Source organism: Felis catus, chromosome E3 (genome assembly GCF_018350175.1).
Source record: "Felis catus isolate Fca126 chromosome E3, F.catus_Fca126_mat1.0, whole genome shotgun sequence".
NCBI lineage: Eukaryota > Metazoa > Chordata > Mammalia > Carnivora > Felidae > Felis > Felis catus.
The window spans coordinates 12,744,406-12,758,658 of record NC_058383.1 but is presented as its reverse complement, the minus strand read 5'-3'; the positions used below and the strand labels follow the sequence as shown (position 1 = coordinate 12,758,658).

The window sequence follows — 14,253 nt, the reverse complement described above, 5'->3', positions numbered from 1 at the left end:
CTTTGCATTTGAGGCACCATCTTGGGTCTTTCACCAGCACATGCATTTAAGGGTGAGAGTGGCAGTTTCTTGGCTGGCTACTCCTTATAAGACTGGTTCCCCTCTCTCCAAGCACCATGCCTCCTGCTGTCCATCTTCATTTGACTGCCTTTTTTGGAGCCAAGGTCCAGATTAAATTAATATGGCATGATCTTGTCTTTTATACCAAAGGGGAGACAACATTAGCTCATTGATAGAACCTGGGTCCCGCAGAAGGAAGTGGTCCTGCAGCCCGGGGTACTGACCTGAGCATCAGACCTGAGTCCTAGCCCTGGCTTTGCCACTGATTCTCTGTTACTTTGGGCAAGTTATTTCCATGCTTTGAGCCTCAGTTTCCCTATCTTAGGCCATGTCCTAGACTCCATCTAAAATCACTGCCAGGTCTGCAATTACGAGAGTCAGGTTCAATTTGAAATGTCAAATTTAGGTTCCACATGAAAAAAACCTCAGCTGGCAGATCAATAAGGAGTCCAAAGAAGCCATTTTTCACCTGGGGGTGCTTCATTCATCATTATCTGCCTTAATCATCTCGTCTTGAGTGCCGGCCCTGGGCCGACAGATCTGCCCAGCTGCACAGCTCTCGCTCTTCTGGATGGGCAGCAAACCCCGGAGGAGGCCAGCTCAGTTTGGCCTGGCACAGAGTAAGACGGAAGTATTAATCAAGCCAGAAGTGGCTGCTGGCAGGAGATCAGAAGGTTTTGTCCAGGTTCGTTGAGTGAGCAGAGCGGCTGTGGGCTGAGGCCGTGTGTTAAGGAAGGTGCAAGACATGAAGGCATTTGTTTGACGGCAGCCACCCCAGCATGCTCTACACAGGGACACAGTGACCGGAACACCTTGTCCGTACTAATGAAGCATGGAGTGCCATGTGTTTGGTGTTAACGCAGAAGGCTACCTAATGGATTAACTTGGACAGCTTGTCTTCTCAAAGTGAAGAACGTGGGGAGTATAATGGAGGGCCAGAGTGCCGGCCAGCTTCGGGAGCAGAAGCCAGGGAGGACAAACACTGAAGCCTCTGAGTTTCCTGGAATGCCTTTCCCCAAACCGGAGCTCAGACGCAGAGCTGCTCCCCCTCTCACACACCATCCACCTGTCTCCAGACTATGGTTCTTAATTAGAAGGAGTATTTTGGATGCGTGTCATATCCCGCTTCTGGTAACAGCACTTCTCCTCCACTGTCTGTTGCATGAAGTGACTTTGTAAGGACCTATTTCAAAAGCTGGAGTGCAAAGGGAAAAGTGGTTTTCAAAGCGAAATGCAGTGGAAGAAAGACTTAAAAGAGGAAGTCAAGCATTCATCTTTATCAGAGCATCTCAACCATTTCTTTAGTATACATTGTTATTAAGCACAAATGTACCTAGTGCTTTATGGAATCCTGACAGATGAACGTCTAGGTGATTAAAAAGGGATAAATCCAGGGGCATTTATGCCTTCTACAAAAGGACTCTTCACTTTACTGAAGATTGCCTTCAGGTGTTCTTTTTTTTTTTTTTTTTTAGATGATTTTTCTGGACACCTGGGTGGCTCAGTTGGTAAGCATCCGCCTTTGGCTCAGGTTTGTTCTCATGTTTCGTGGGTTCGAGCCCTGTGTCAGGCTCTGTGCTGACTGCTCAGAGCCTGGAGCCTGCTTCGGATTCTAGGTCTCCTTCTCTCTCTCTTCCCCTCCCCCACTTGTTTCTCTCTCTCGCAAAAATAAATAAAAACATTAAAAAAAAAACTTCTGAGTGCTTAAAATACGATGTGATTTACACACCTCAATTGATTCAATTCTAGTTCAACCTAACTTTAAACCATTTTCCTGGAGGCAGGAGGAATGCCTGTTTCTCTCTCAGCATTCCTTCTCTCCTTTCTTCCCATGCCCAAGGAGCCATGCCATTGACTGGTTCTGGGTTTGCTAAGGGGCTGGAAGGTATAATCTGCAGCCTGGAGGCATAATTCAGCCCCAGAGTTGACAAATGAAAAATGGGGCTCCCAGGGAGACGACACAACTTCTTTGAGATGATTTAGTAAGTTAGTGCTATTTTCGCTCCATAATATTTCCTCACTGCAGTCCCTTACTTCACACTTGGCTTTCCTAAACTATATCCCCAGTCTTTCAGACTTGTTAGGGAATTGTCCCTGGTGAAAAAGCAAACCCAGAGGGTTAACACACACAGCAGCTACCATTCATTTTCAGCCCAGTGAGAATTAGTTTACCAAGCAGTTTTGGGGGGCTAAGGAGTGGGTGGAGGCAGGGAGTCAACTGGCCAGAGGACATGGGGTCAGCCTGGAAAGTCACACTGGATTGAGAGCAGTTTGAATGTCTGGAGGAGAAGGTAGCAGAAGAAAAAGGGGAGGAAAGCTGGAAAACAAAGTTTGCTTTGCTCATTGTGTATTTTCAAATTCAAACTAAAAACAGGTTTTTGTTATTTGTGTTACATTCTTTTTTTTTAACCTTTATTATTGAGACAGAAAGAGCATGAGCATGGGAGGGGCAGAGAGAGGAGGAGACACAGAATCTGAAGGAGGCTCCAGGCTCTGAGCTGTCAGCACAGAGCCCAACGTGGGGCTCGACCTCACAAACCCAGCAAGATCATGACCTGAGCCAAAGTCAGATGCTTAACTGACTGAGCCACCCAGGCACCCTGCATTACATTCTTTGATTGCATGTGCCTTAGACATTAATTGTGCTTCGAAACCAAACACTGAAATTGCTGTCCATTTTATGGTCTGCATATCCTCATCTGCCACTCTGTCTTCAATCCATTGTGCTTCTGGCTCCCATTCTCAAGGTCACCAATGATCTCCATAGCAGTGGATGTATTTTTTAGTTCTTACAGCATTTAACCTCCCAGCACTACTTGACTCAGTTCCCTCATTCTTTTTTTTTTAATTTTTAAAAAATATTTAGTTTTGAGACAGAGACAGAATGAGAGTGGGTTGGGGCAGAGAGAGGGAGACGCAGAAGCAGGCTCCGGGCTCTGAGCTGTCAGCACAGAGCCTGACGCGGGGCTCGAACTCACAAGCCATGAGATCATGACCTGAGCCGAAGTCGGATGCTCAACCAACTGAGCCACCCAGGTGCCCCAGTTCCCTCATTCTTTTTTTTTTTTTTTTTTTAATTTTTTTTTCAACGTTTATTTATTTTTGGGACAGAGAGAGACAGAGCATGAACGAGGGAGGGGCAGAGAGAGAGAGGGAGACACAGAATCCGAAACAGGCTCCAGGCTCTGAGCCATCAGCCCAGAGCCTGACGTGGGGCTCGAACTCACGGACCGCGAGATCGTGACCTGGCTGAAGTCGGACGCTTAACCGACTGCGCCACCCAGGCGCCCCCCCAGTTCCCTCATTCTTGAAAATCTGTTTACCTACCATCAGACCAAGTCCTTCTGCGTTCTTCCTAGCTTTTGTACTCTTTCTCTCCTTTTAGAGTCTTCTGCCTGATCATTAAATGTCAGAATTCTCCAAGGCTCTTTTTAGAACCCTCTTTTCTTCTCACTTTATGATCTGTCTCTCTGAGCAATATTTCCTTGTCCATATCTATGGCTCTGCATGAGAATGACTCACAAGTTTGTGTCCCCAGCCCAGACCTAGTCTTCCGCCTCCTCTGATGAGCCCAATGTGGCCCTTTTGTTGGGTATCTTAGAATATGAAACTCAACAAATCTCAAACTCATGATGTTCATCCCACAAACCTAGACTTCTTAAAGTACTTTCCGTGGTACAACCATGGACCTAGTTGCACAAGCCTGGAATGTTCGGCGGGGGTTGCCCTTTACTTCTTCCTTCTCACCCCCATATTCAATTTGTCCTCTACTCTCATCAAGTTTACCTACTAAACATCTCAAATTCATCTGCTCTCCAATTTCCACCTCCACAGTCCATCCTCTTCCACGTGGACTTCTACAATATTCATCTAACTATTCAATCCCATCCATCTTGGGCTCCTATCAATGTGTCTTCTGCATCAAATCTGAAATAATCTTCCCAAAGTACAGCTCAAATTGTGCCTACCTCTCCCCAAGTTGAAAGCCTTTTTTGGCTTCTCATTGTTATTAGAATTAAAATTTAAGGGGCTCCTGGGTGGCTCAGTTGGTTGAGCAGCCGACTTCAGCTCCGGTCATGATGTCGCAGTTCATGAACTTGAGCCTCACGTGGGGCTCTGTGCTGACAGCTCAAAGCCTGGAGCCTGCTTTGGATTCTGTGTCTCTCTCTCTGCCCTCCTCGCTCATACTCTCTCTCTCTCTCTCTCTCAAAAGTAAATAAAACACTTAAAAAAATTAAAAATAAATGAACAAACATTTAAAAAAATTAGAATTTAAAACGGGCACCTGAGTAGCTCAGTCAGTTAAGGGTCAAGCTCTTGGTTTTGGTCAGGTCACGATCTCATGGTTCATGAGTTTGCGCCCCACATCAGGCTCTGTGCTGACAGTGCATAGCCTGCTTGGGATTCTCTCTCTCCCTTTCTCTCTGCCCCTCCCCTGCTCACACACACACACACTCTCTTTCTCTGTCTCTCTCTGTCTCTGTCTCTCAAAAATAAAGAAATAAACTTTAAAAAACAGGATTAAAATTTAAAACGTTCACGTAGGAGCAACTTCTTAATATTCACACTGAATTGCAGTCTTCCAGGCTCTGCCATCTAATCGCATGACTTGACCTCCAGTCATCATGTTGAGCTTCCTCCCACCCCAGGACCTTTTCACGTCCTCTGCCCTTTGCCTGGAACACTGATCTTTCTCCTTTCCATTCACTTACCTCCTGTCTCCTCAGATCATTTTACTTCCCCCAGGAAAGCTGTGGTGGGTCTTGTTGACAAACCATATTCTAGGCTCCCAGAGTATCGTGTTCTTCTCCATTTCATTAAAAAAAAAAAAAAACAAAAAACCTGGCATGTTTTTAAAAACCTGACGTGTTTAATTCAATTTTTTAATGTTTATTTATTTTTGGGAGGGAACGTGCAAGCAGGGGAGGAGCAGAGAGAAAGGGGGACAGAGGAGCCAAATTGCGCACGGTGCTGAGAGCAGAGAGCTCCATGCGGGGCTCAAACTCATGAGCCATGAGATAGTGACCTGAGCTGAAGTCGGATGCTTAACTGACTGAGCCACCCAGGTGCCCCTGCTTTTTCTTCTCATTGTACCCCTAGCACTTAGGGTGGTGCCTGCCATGTGGTGGGCATACCATAAGTACTTCTTATTAATTGTACCTTGCTTTTCAATTATTGGGAATATTATTATGAGTCCAAGTTGGAATTCACCGGGATTCCCGACCTAGGAACCCCAACAGAGTCTATGACAATATAAACTATTCTAAGTGAATATGCCTTGACAAACTAAGGTGCAACCCAAATGTAAACGTGACTTGACACTCACAAAGGAAATGGATCACCCACACTTATCAACGGAAAGAATACACTAAAACCATTTTACTGCATTACCTAAATGAGGCAAAAATGTTCTGAAAATTTGAGGACTTTTTAGCCTCAAAATTGAAGGCTACACTTATCAAATTTGGACTCTTCAGGTAGGAAATGTGAGGGCACTTTTCTCAGCTGATTTCATCTACAAGATAGGGAACAGCTGGGTGTTGAGAGCGTTCACTCGACTACATAGCTACTCTCCGGGTATAGATAGTTTAAGTACTTCAACTCTGGAGATAAATCGTAACTCTTGAGCTTGTATTCATTCTCCTGGCAATCTACAAGCAAATGTGGCCTGGGAGACTTTACCCCCCAACGAGAGTGTATTTTTTGGAAACACTTCATCTATCTGTGTGCTTCAACGTCCTTACCTATAAAATGGGAATGCTAAAACCTACCCTGCCTGCCTCAGGGTCATTGGGAAAGTCTAAAGTAAAATTGACCAAAGGGAATTATCTTGTGAAGCGTAAAGTCCCACGCATGTGCAGTTCATTCCTTTTCCTAGTAATTGTTGGTATGATGAACATTCTATAGGCTAGTCATACCTGTAAATAGCCATGATAATTAATTGTTATGATATTCGTGGCCAGACACCTGCTATGGAACAAGAGATGTCTCTCAGATGACTTGGGGGAGAAAACCAACAATTAGGAATCCAGACTATTTCTAGATTTAGCATTTTGTTTTCCCCCAAATGGCCCTTTTCTGTCTTTCCAAAGAATCCTGCTGCGTCACTGAACGGAATGGATTTTTCTTAGTCAAAATTAAACACAGTAAGTTGATAGTGGCCATGTAGGTCTTCACACATAATGCTTGGCTGCTCTGAGCCTCGGTTCAGCTGTTGGTCCTGAATGGGGCTCTGGCCCTTTAGGCACACATTCCACTAAAACACCGCGCAAATCATGTATTTTAACCACACAGGCCAGGTTTCAGGGAACAGAACTCTCTTTAATTATGAAACAGTTTGCACATTTGCTGGATGCACATGGGCTATTTTATAAAGGCACAATTATCAGAAGCAAAAAAGTTTAAAAAATAACTCACAGAGAGATGAATCTGGAACGCAGTAAGAGAGGAGACAAAACCGTATGAAGAGAAAGGCCTAGAGACCCTCTTGGCTGAATCCTGTTGGTTCAGAGTTTTGCACCTGTCAGTGTCTTTTATTTGCTTCAGTAGAAGATATTTCTTCAGGCCTGTGGACAACTCTGAAATTGCAAAACAGGCGTGCAAGCACATTCATGGAAATGTAATCTTGTCTTCCTCTAGACCGCGGGGACTATGAGCTATCCTGGGGTTCCACGTGCCAGAGACATGAAGAAAGCAGAGCGGTCCCAGAGAAAAGTGACCGTGGAGGAGGAGCTTCCGCCAGAAGCGAGGGAATAGGGTAAGAAGTTCACATTTGTAAGTAATTGCAACAGCTGCCAGTAAATATACTGTCTTTCAGGGATGTGAGATGATAATAAAGCCAGGCAGCTGACCCAAGCTCCCTGGGCAGCAGAACAGAGGGGAGGCAGCGTCCTTTATTAAAATACAGCCAGGGTGTTCGAGGTTAGGCATCAGGAGAAACTTATTGAAGGTAAACCTTGTCCATTTCTGAAGGCATCAGCACCATAGTTTGAGTTTGAGGCATTTTAAACAATGGAATGGAATAGAATGAGGTTAGCTTGTTTGGAGACCGGGAGATTAAAAAAAAAAAAAAAAGAAAAGGTCAAAAAGGTCAGACGGCCTTCTCTTCAGCTGCCTTCTCTTTCTTCCAAGTGCACTAAGTTGGGTGAACTGGTGTCTGTGTGCCTGAGTTCAAAACCAGATCTACCATTTATTGGCTGTGTGGCCTTAGACAAGTTACTTCGTCTCTCTGTGCCTCAGTTTCCTTCTTAGTCAAACAATGATAATGACAGAGTGTTCCCTCAAGGACCATTGTGAGGAGTAAATGAGGTCGCCTATGGAAAAGCCTTTAGTGCAACACCTTCCAGGAAGTAAGCACTTAATACACACTGGCTGGTATTATTTTGTTACTGTGTTCGTTTTGGCCTCCTCTCCACACACAGTCCACGTCTCTAAACCCAGTCGCATTACGGTCCTATCCTGGCTTCCCTTAGGCTCCAGGGTTGTGCTTAAACCATTTGGGCATGTCATATCCACCCAAACCCAGCATGGCACTCATGGTCTCCCATGCCAGCTGACCTTTTCCCCCAAAACATCCAACATTGGTCATCAATACTTTCTCACGTTAGTCTCCTAGACAAAGACTTTGGAGTCCCCTCGTTCCCCATTGCTATTTTCCCAGCTCTTTAAAATGCCCTTTAAGGGGTACCTGGGTGGCTCAGTCAGTTAGGTGTCCGACTTCAGCTCAGGCCATGATCTTGTGGTCCGTGGGTTTGAGCCCCACATGGGGCTCTGTGCTCACAGCTGAGAGCCTGGAGCCTGCTTCAGATTCTTTGTGTCCCACTCTCTCCGCCCCTCCCCATGCATGCTCTGTGTGTGTGTCTCTCTCTCAAAAATAAACATTAAAAATTTTTTTTAAAAATAAAAAAATAAAATGCCCTTTAATCTCCTTCACCGCCACCCTCTCGTGGATTTCCTGACTTCAGCAAGATTCCGGATCTTTCCTCCACCGTCTCTTTCTCTCCCCTACTCATCTTCACTATCCTCACTGCCAGCTCATCCTAGTCTCCTCTTCCTACTCTAATCTTCCTAAAATTCCATTTTGCCTTGGCAAGTCTCCCGCTTAGGAGCCAAAAATGACATCCAACTGTCACTGCAGTCGAATTCAGGCTCCTTTTTGGTGTGCTGGGAATGTTTTGGATTTGAATCTGGAGGGTGCTTCCATGGCGTGGGTTATCAGTCTCCTTACGCTGCTGTAATGAACACCACAGACTGGGGGGCTTAAACAACAGAGGTTTATTCCTGGTCCTGGGGGCTGGAAGTCCCAGATGAAGGTGTGGGCATGGTTGGTTCCTTCTGAGGCCTCTCTCCTTGGCCTGCAGACGGCCGTCTTCACCCCGTGTGCTCACGTGGTCTTCTCTCTGTGTATATCTGTGCCTGATCTGTTCTTAGGACTGTGTCCTATCCTCCTTTGCTTACGGGGACACCATAATGATGTCATTATGGATTCGGGCCCACCCTAATGATCTCACTTTAACTTATTTAGGTCCTTTAAGACCCTATCTCCAAATACAGTCACATTCGAAGGTACTGGAGGGTTCGGGATTTCAACATGAATTTTGACAAGGAGACAGCATAATTCAGCCTAGAACAGTATATGTATGCGAAAATTAATCAAAGCACACTCTCAATGTACACGTAGTTTACTGTACCTATATTATACTTTGGTAAAATAATTTAAAAATTGGCAGCAGTAACAATAAAAAATCAACTTCCTTCTCTCGGCCTCAAATCCCATTTTCTCTTCTCACTGTCTTAGACAAATCCTTGATATCCTTCTCACTTCCCTTGTTCTCTCCATGCATTCATTCATGCACCCACCACGTTTGTTTCTGTGTCTACACTCATACCTTTCCTCCCCTCCATAACCTTTTTTTAAAAATTTTTTTTAACGTTTATTTATTATTGAGAAACAGACAGAGCATGAGCAGGGGAGGGGCAGAGAGAGGAGGAGACACAGAATCCAAAGCAGACTCCAGGCTCCGAGCTGTCAGCACAGAGCCTGACACGGGGCTCGAACTCACAGACCACGAGATCATGACCTGAGCTGAAGTCAGATGCTCAACTGACTGAGCTACCCAGGCGCCCCTCCATAACCTGTTTTTAAAAAAGTTTATTTATTTATTTTCAGAGAGAGAGAGAGAAAGCATGACTGGGAGAGGGGCAGAGAGAAGGAGAGAGAATTTGAAGCAGGCTCTGCACTCTCAGCACGGAGCCTGACTCAGGGGTCAATCCCATGGCCCTGGGATGATGAACTGAACTGAAATCAAGAGTCAGAGGCCCAAACAGCTAAGCCACCCAGGTGCCCCTTCCCTCCCATAGCCTTTAAAACCTTTCGGGGCTCAGCTCAAATTCTATCTCCTGCATGTACAGATTTGTTCACATGCACTCTGTTTCATTCAGCATTGATGGAGTGTGTTCTATGTGCTGGTCTCAACGTTCTGGAATATTGAATGAGAGACATGTGCCCCAGCCTCATGGAGTCTGCCATTTTTGGGAAGACAGATGAGTAAAAATCAGCGAGCATTGTAGTTATGAACACCGGGTATCTCAGTCCTGTTCAGGATGCTTTAACAAAATACCACAGACAGAGTGGCTTAAACAACAGATGAACATTTACTTCTCATAGTTCTGGAGGCTGTGGAGTCCAAGATCAAAGTGCTGGCAGATTTGGTTAATGGCGAGAGCCCCCTTGCAGGCGTGCAGAGAGCTGCCTTCTTGCTGTGAGTTCTCATGCTGTAGAGACAGCGCCCTGGCATCTCTTCCCCATTTTAGAAAGGTGTCAACTCCATCCTGAGGCCTCATGACCTCATCTAGACTTAATTACTTCCCGAAGGCCCTACCTCCAAATACCATCACATCATCACATTGGGGGTTGGAGCTTCAATACAGGAATTTTGGGAGAGCTCAAACATTTAGTCTATAACTCAGGGCATAATGTGAGCACAGTCACCAGAGACCATAAGGATGAGAAAGATTAGCCAGCTAAGGGGATGCAGAAGAAAAAATGCATTCATGGGGAAAGCCTCTTGCAGACGTTCTGGGATGAATGAAGGCAGGCAGATTAGGGAACTAACCGCAAGTAACTTAGTGTTTCTGGGGCATAGGGGCATGAAAAGGGGTGATGGGAAAGAGAGTGCTGAGGCTGAAGAGGGGCTCCCAGGAACTATTCAGGGGACTTTGCACTTTACCCTGCAGGCAGTAGTGGGTCACTGAAGCCTGAGAGTGAGTCAAAATCGCAGAGTAGAAATTTCTCTTTGGCAACAAAAAGGAGGATAAGTTAGGGGTGACCCGCTGGACGTTCTCTCTAGACTCTACATCCTGATTTAGAACTGAATGGTCTATTTTTGCTCCCAGGCTCTAGATTTCAGTCTCCTACCCAAGTATAAGCTTGTTCAGGACAAGGACCCTATTTTTGCAGGTGCCCAGCATAAGACTCCATGAAAACTCCACAAGGATCCTCTTCTGAACTTTTTCTTCCCTTGCTATGATCAGATGTCACTATAACACTTATCTTTCAGTAAAGAATGTTCTTCCCACACCATTACTGTACTTATTTTATTGGACTTTCTTGGGAACGTCCAGAAAATGGGCTGATGTCAAGTGCAAAGGTCATAGTGCTGTGGACAGTGACAGATGTAAAGCAGGGCTTCTGGGACTTTAATATGCACACGGACACTGAGGACTCTTGTTAAAAATGCAGATCTAGGGGCGCCTGGGTGGTTCAGTTGGTTAAGCGTCTGACTCTTGATGTCGGCTCTCAATGGTTTGTGAGATTGAGCCCCATGTCAGGCTCTGCACTGGCAGTGCGGAGCCTGCTTGGGATTCATTCTCTCTCTCTCTCTTTCTCTCTCCCTCCCTCCCTCCCTCTCCCTGCCCCTCACCCGCTCATACTCTCTTTCTCTCAAAATAAATAAATAAACTTAAAAAAAAAACCTTAAAAAATGCAGATTTGGATTCCGCAGGTCTGGGATGGGACCTGGGACTCTGCTTCTCTGACAAGTGGATGCTGCATGTCCACGACCATATTTTGAGGAGCCAGGGTGTTGGGGGAAGAACACCCCAGGCCGAAAACCCTGAGGGCCTGGGTTTGAGCTCTCTGCCTTGTCAGAAAGTGGATGCAAGACCCGGACCAAGTCAGTGAACTTCCCTGGGCCTCAAGCTTCCTCTTTATATAAGGAGTTTGTCCAGGTGATCTCTTTAAATTCATCTGCGATTTGGTGAGTTCTATTTGGCAAAAACATTTTGAGAGTCTTGAAGAAAAGGGGTATGTGAATTCAGTCCATTATAGTTATTAATGTTACTGAGAGAGGGGCCGTGGCTGGAGTTCCAGTGGATTAAAAAAAATAATCCTTTAATCTTTCTGACATAGTCTCTCACCACTTGGCTGGGCACAACGTAGATTACTGCTTTGAATGCGCCAGGCTAAAACGAAAATCTCAAGTCAGGATCCTCTTGCCTTTGTACTCCCTTTGCGGCCACGCTGTCTCGGATGCATGCTGAAATAACTTTTCAATCGTGAAACAAGCCTCCATTTACTTTAAAATAAATTTTCAAGGAGTTCTATGTAAACCCCGAATTCACCACGGTAGCCGGGAAAGAACAGGTGCAACAGAGTGTGGATTTTTGAATTTAAACATCTCTAACTTGGGATTTGGTTGACGTGATCCCTGAAGGTCTCCGCACTGCTACTGTATGCGCTGAAAAGGGTGGATAATGAAGAGAGGTATAATCTCATTTGTTACGGAACGCTGTTTGTGACAGCTCATTGGAGCCACCACGCCGAAGGCCAATGGAGAGGTTAACCGTTTTTTTTCTTTCTTTCTTTCCTTCCCCCCACCCCCGAATACTGATTATTCAAAGCGGTGCAGGAGAATCAGAGAACAGCATCACAATAAGATAAAGGCAGTACTTGCTTTCAAATGTAATCCTTCTCTTCAGTATTAACAAGCTGCTGAGTAGAGGAACAGCACAGCACCGTCCTTGGGACCAGTGGGTTTCACTTAATTCGGACAAGGCCCGACAGGAGGGAGATGAGAAAGTGTAACCCGAGGGGCAGTCGTGTCAGGTGCTGGCTGTGCCCGTGTGTGTTGTGGAGGGGTGAGGGGGTGGGAGAAGGACAGGCGGGAAGCCTGTTAGGGGGCTGGCTCCGAAAATGTACCATCAAGCCTCAAACAACTACTCAGCTCAGAAACATTCACATGCAGCTTTTAAGATGTTGGTCTTTTTTAATGAGTGAGTTTCAGGCAGTGTATGCAATTGTGGCAAAACAACAACAACAAAACGGAAATAGTGTGCCTTCTCTTTGCCAGGATTCTCAGCCCCCAGCTACAAGCAGGGTGTAAGTTGACATGACAATAGTGAAAATGCTGCTATCTGGCGGGTCCCGCGAAAGGTCGCCTTCCTCGCAAGCCTCCCGTGCGTGCGGGAGCTCCTAGCGGATCTCGGCGCCCAGACTGCAGGACTCCAGCCCTCCACCCATGACTCCAATTTCCAGAGAGCCCACCTGCATTGCTAGAGCTCTCTCACGTCCCACACTGCTCCTGTGGGGCCTTCCTCCGTTCTTCCTCTGGGTCATGCAGCCTCTCGGGTCCCTCATCCCGTGCAACCTGGGGCCACTTGGATGCTGCTTTTGTCTCTTTCCTCAGCACCCTGCCCAGCCACGATGCCAGTTGAGTTGCTTCCTCCTTGCCTTAAATCACAAGCTCTTCTTCCCAACCCTGCTCCTTCCAGGATGCAGGCTGCCCCTCCTCTGTTCAGCCAGCCCCTTTCTCCTCCCTGGGTTTCAGTCCATTTCAATCTTACGGGGGCTTTTTCTCCAAAGCTTTTGCTCCCAAAACCAAAACCAACAAACAAAAAATAAAGCCAGGCATGTTCTTGGGAGCGTTATTTTCTTGCAATATCATAGTGGGAAAATAACTCATGTATGCATCTTTAATTTCTTATGCTCTTTTAGCTTCTAGCTGTTGAGATCTAGAGAAGCAGCGGCCGGAGTTAACGGCAGAGCAAATGGACCCAGTGCACCCTTGTGAGCTGACAAACGGCAGCCTTGAGCTCTTGAGTGAAACATGATGGCATTTCCTGAATGCTGACTATAGGAGAAGCCTGAACGGGCAGGCAGACCACGCGGGTCCACCGCCTTAGAGCTGTGGACAGTCTTTGTACCTCATTGAGCCTCAGTGTCTTCATCTGCAAAATCACCCTGCCATTCGGGGAGTAAGCTGAGATACTCTAGTGAATGTGCCTGAGAGTCCACGGTTGTCCAGAGCATGTTCATCGATTCACTTTTTCATTGGTTTCTTCTCAATCAGCAAGGCAGAAGCACTGATCCTTGTCCAGTCTCCAGAAGGCTTTGCTGTTTGTCTGCCTTTGTAGATAGCCTTTTTCTTTTTTTCTTTTGAACAGAAAAAGAGCGCAAGCAGAGGAGAGGAGAGGAGAGAGAGAATCTTAAGCAAGCTCCGTGCTCAGCGCAGACTCCAACGTGGGGCTCGATCCTATGACACTGGGATCATGACCTGAACCCAAATCAAGAGTCAGACACTTGGGGCACCTGGGTGGCTCAGTCAGTTAAGCCTCTGGCTCTTGATTTGGGCTCAGGTCATGATCTCATGGTTTGTGGGATCGAGTCCTGCATCAGGCTCAGTGCTAACAGCGTGGAGCCTGCTTGGGATTCTATCTTTCCCTCTCTTTCTCTTCCCCTCCTATACTCGTGTTCTCTCTCAAAATAAATAAATAAACATTAAAAAAAAAAAAAGAGTCAGAACACTCAACCCACAGAGCCACCCAGGCATCCCTGCCTTTGTAGCTATTCTGAGCACCAAGAATCATTTTCACGGGGGTGTTAGAATAAAACTGTGGGCAGGGCCCTGAGGAAGAAACCCTACCAGAGCCATAGTTCCACTTGCCGGCCCGGGAGATCCCACCCCGCCCCTAGTCTGGGCAGGCTCAGAACGGGGGAGCTTGCTTGTGAGTCTTCTGGGCTAAGGGGAGATCGACGTGCAAAGTTCTCTAGCCTCTCTCCAGTGCTACTACCTCAAGGCTGTCGATGTTATGTGGTAGCTGAGAGCTGGGTTCACGCCCTACTCCACCACTGGCTGTCCACGCGGACCCGCACAACCACGGCACAGCCGAAATCTACGCATCGAGCTCTGCTAC

At 46.4% G+C, this 14,253-nt stretch overlaps 1 long non-coding RNA gene across 1 annotated transcript in view; it reads left to right on the top strand.

Annotated features, from left to right (window-relative positions):
* LOC102900296 overlaps window positions 1–13,600 on the top strand; it is a 57,689-nt gene extending 44,089 nt beyond the window's left edge. Inside the window, exons 3-4 of the long non-coding RNA XR_442134.4 lie at window positions 6,700–6,817; window positions 13,055–13,600. This is a non-coding gene — a long non-coding RNA (uncharacterized LOC102900296). The remainder of the gene's footprint in view (window positions 1–6,699; window positions 6,818–13,054) is intronic.
* Window positions 13,601–14,253: the final 653 nt, after the last annotated feature.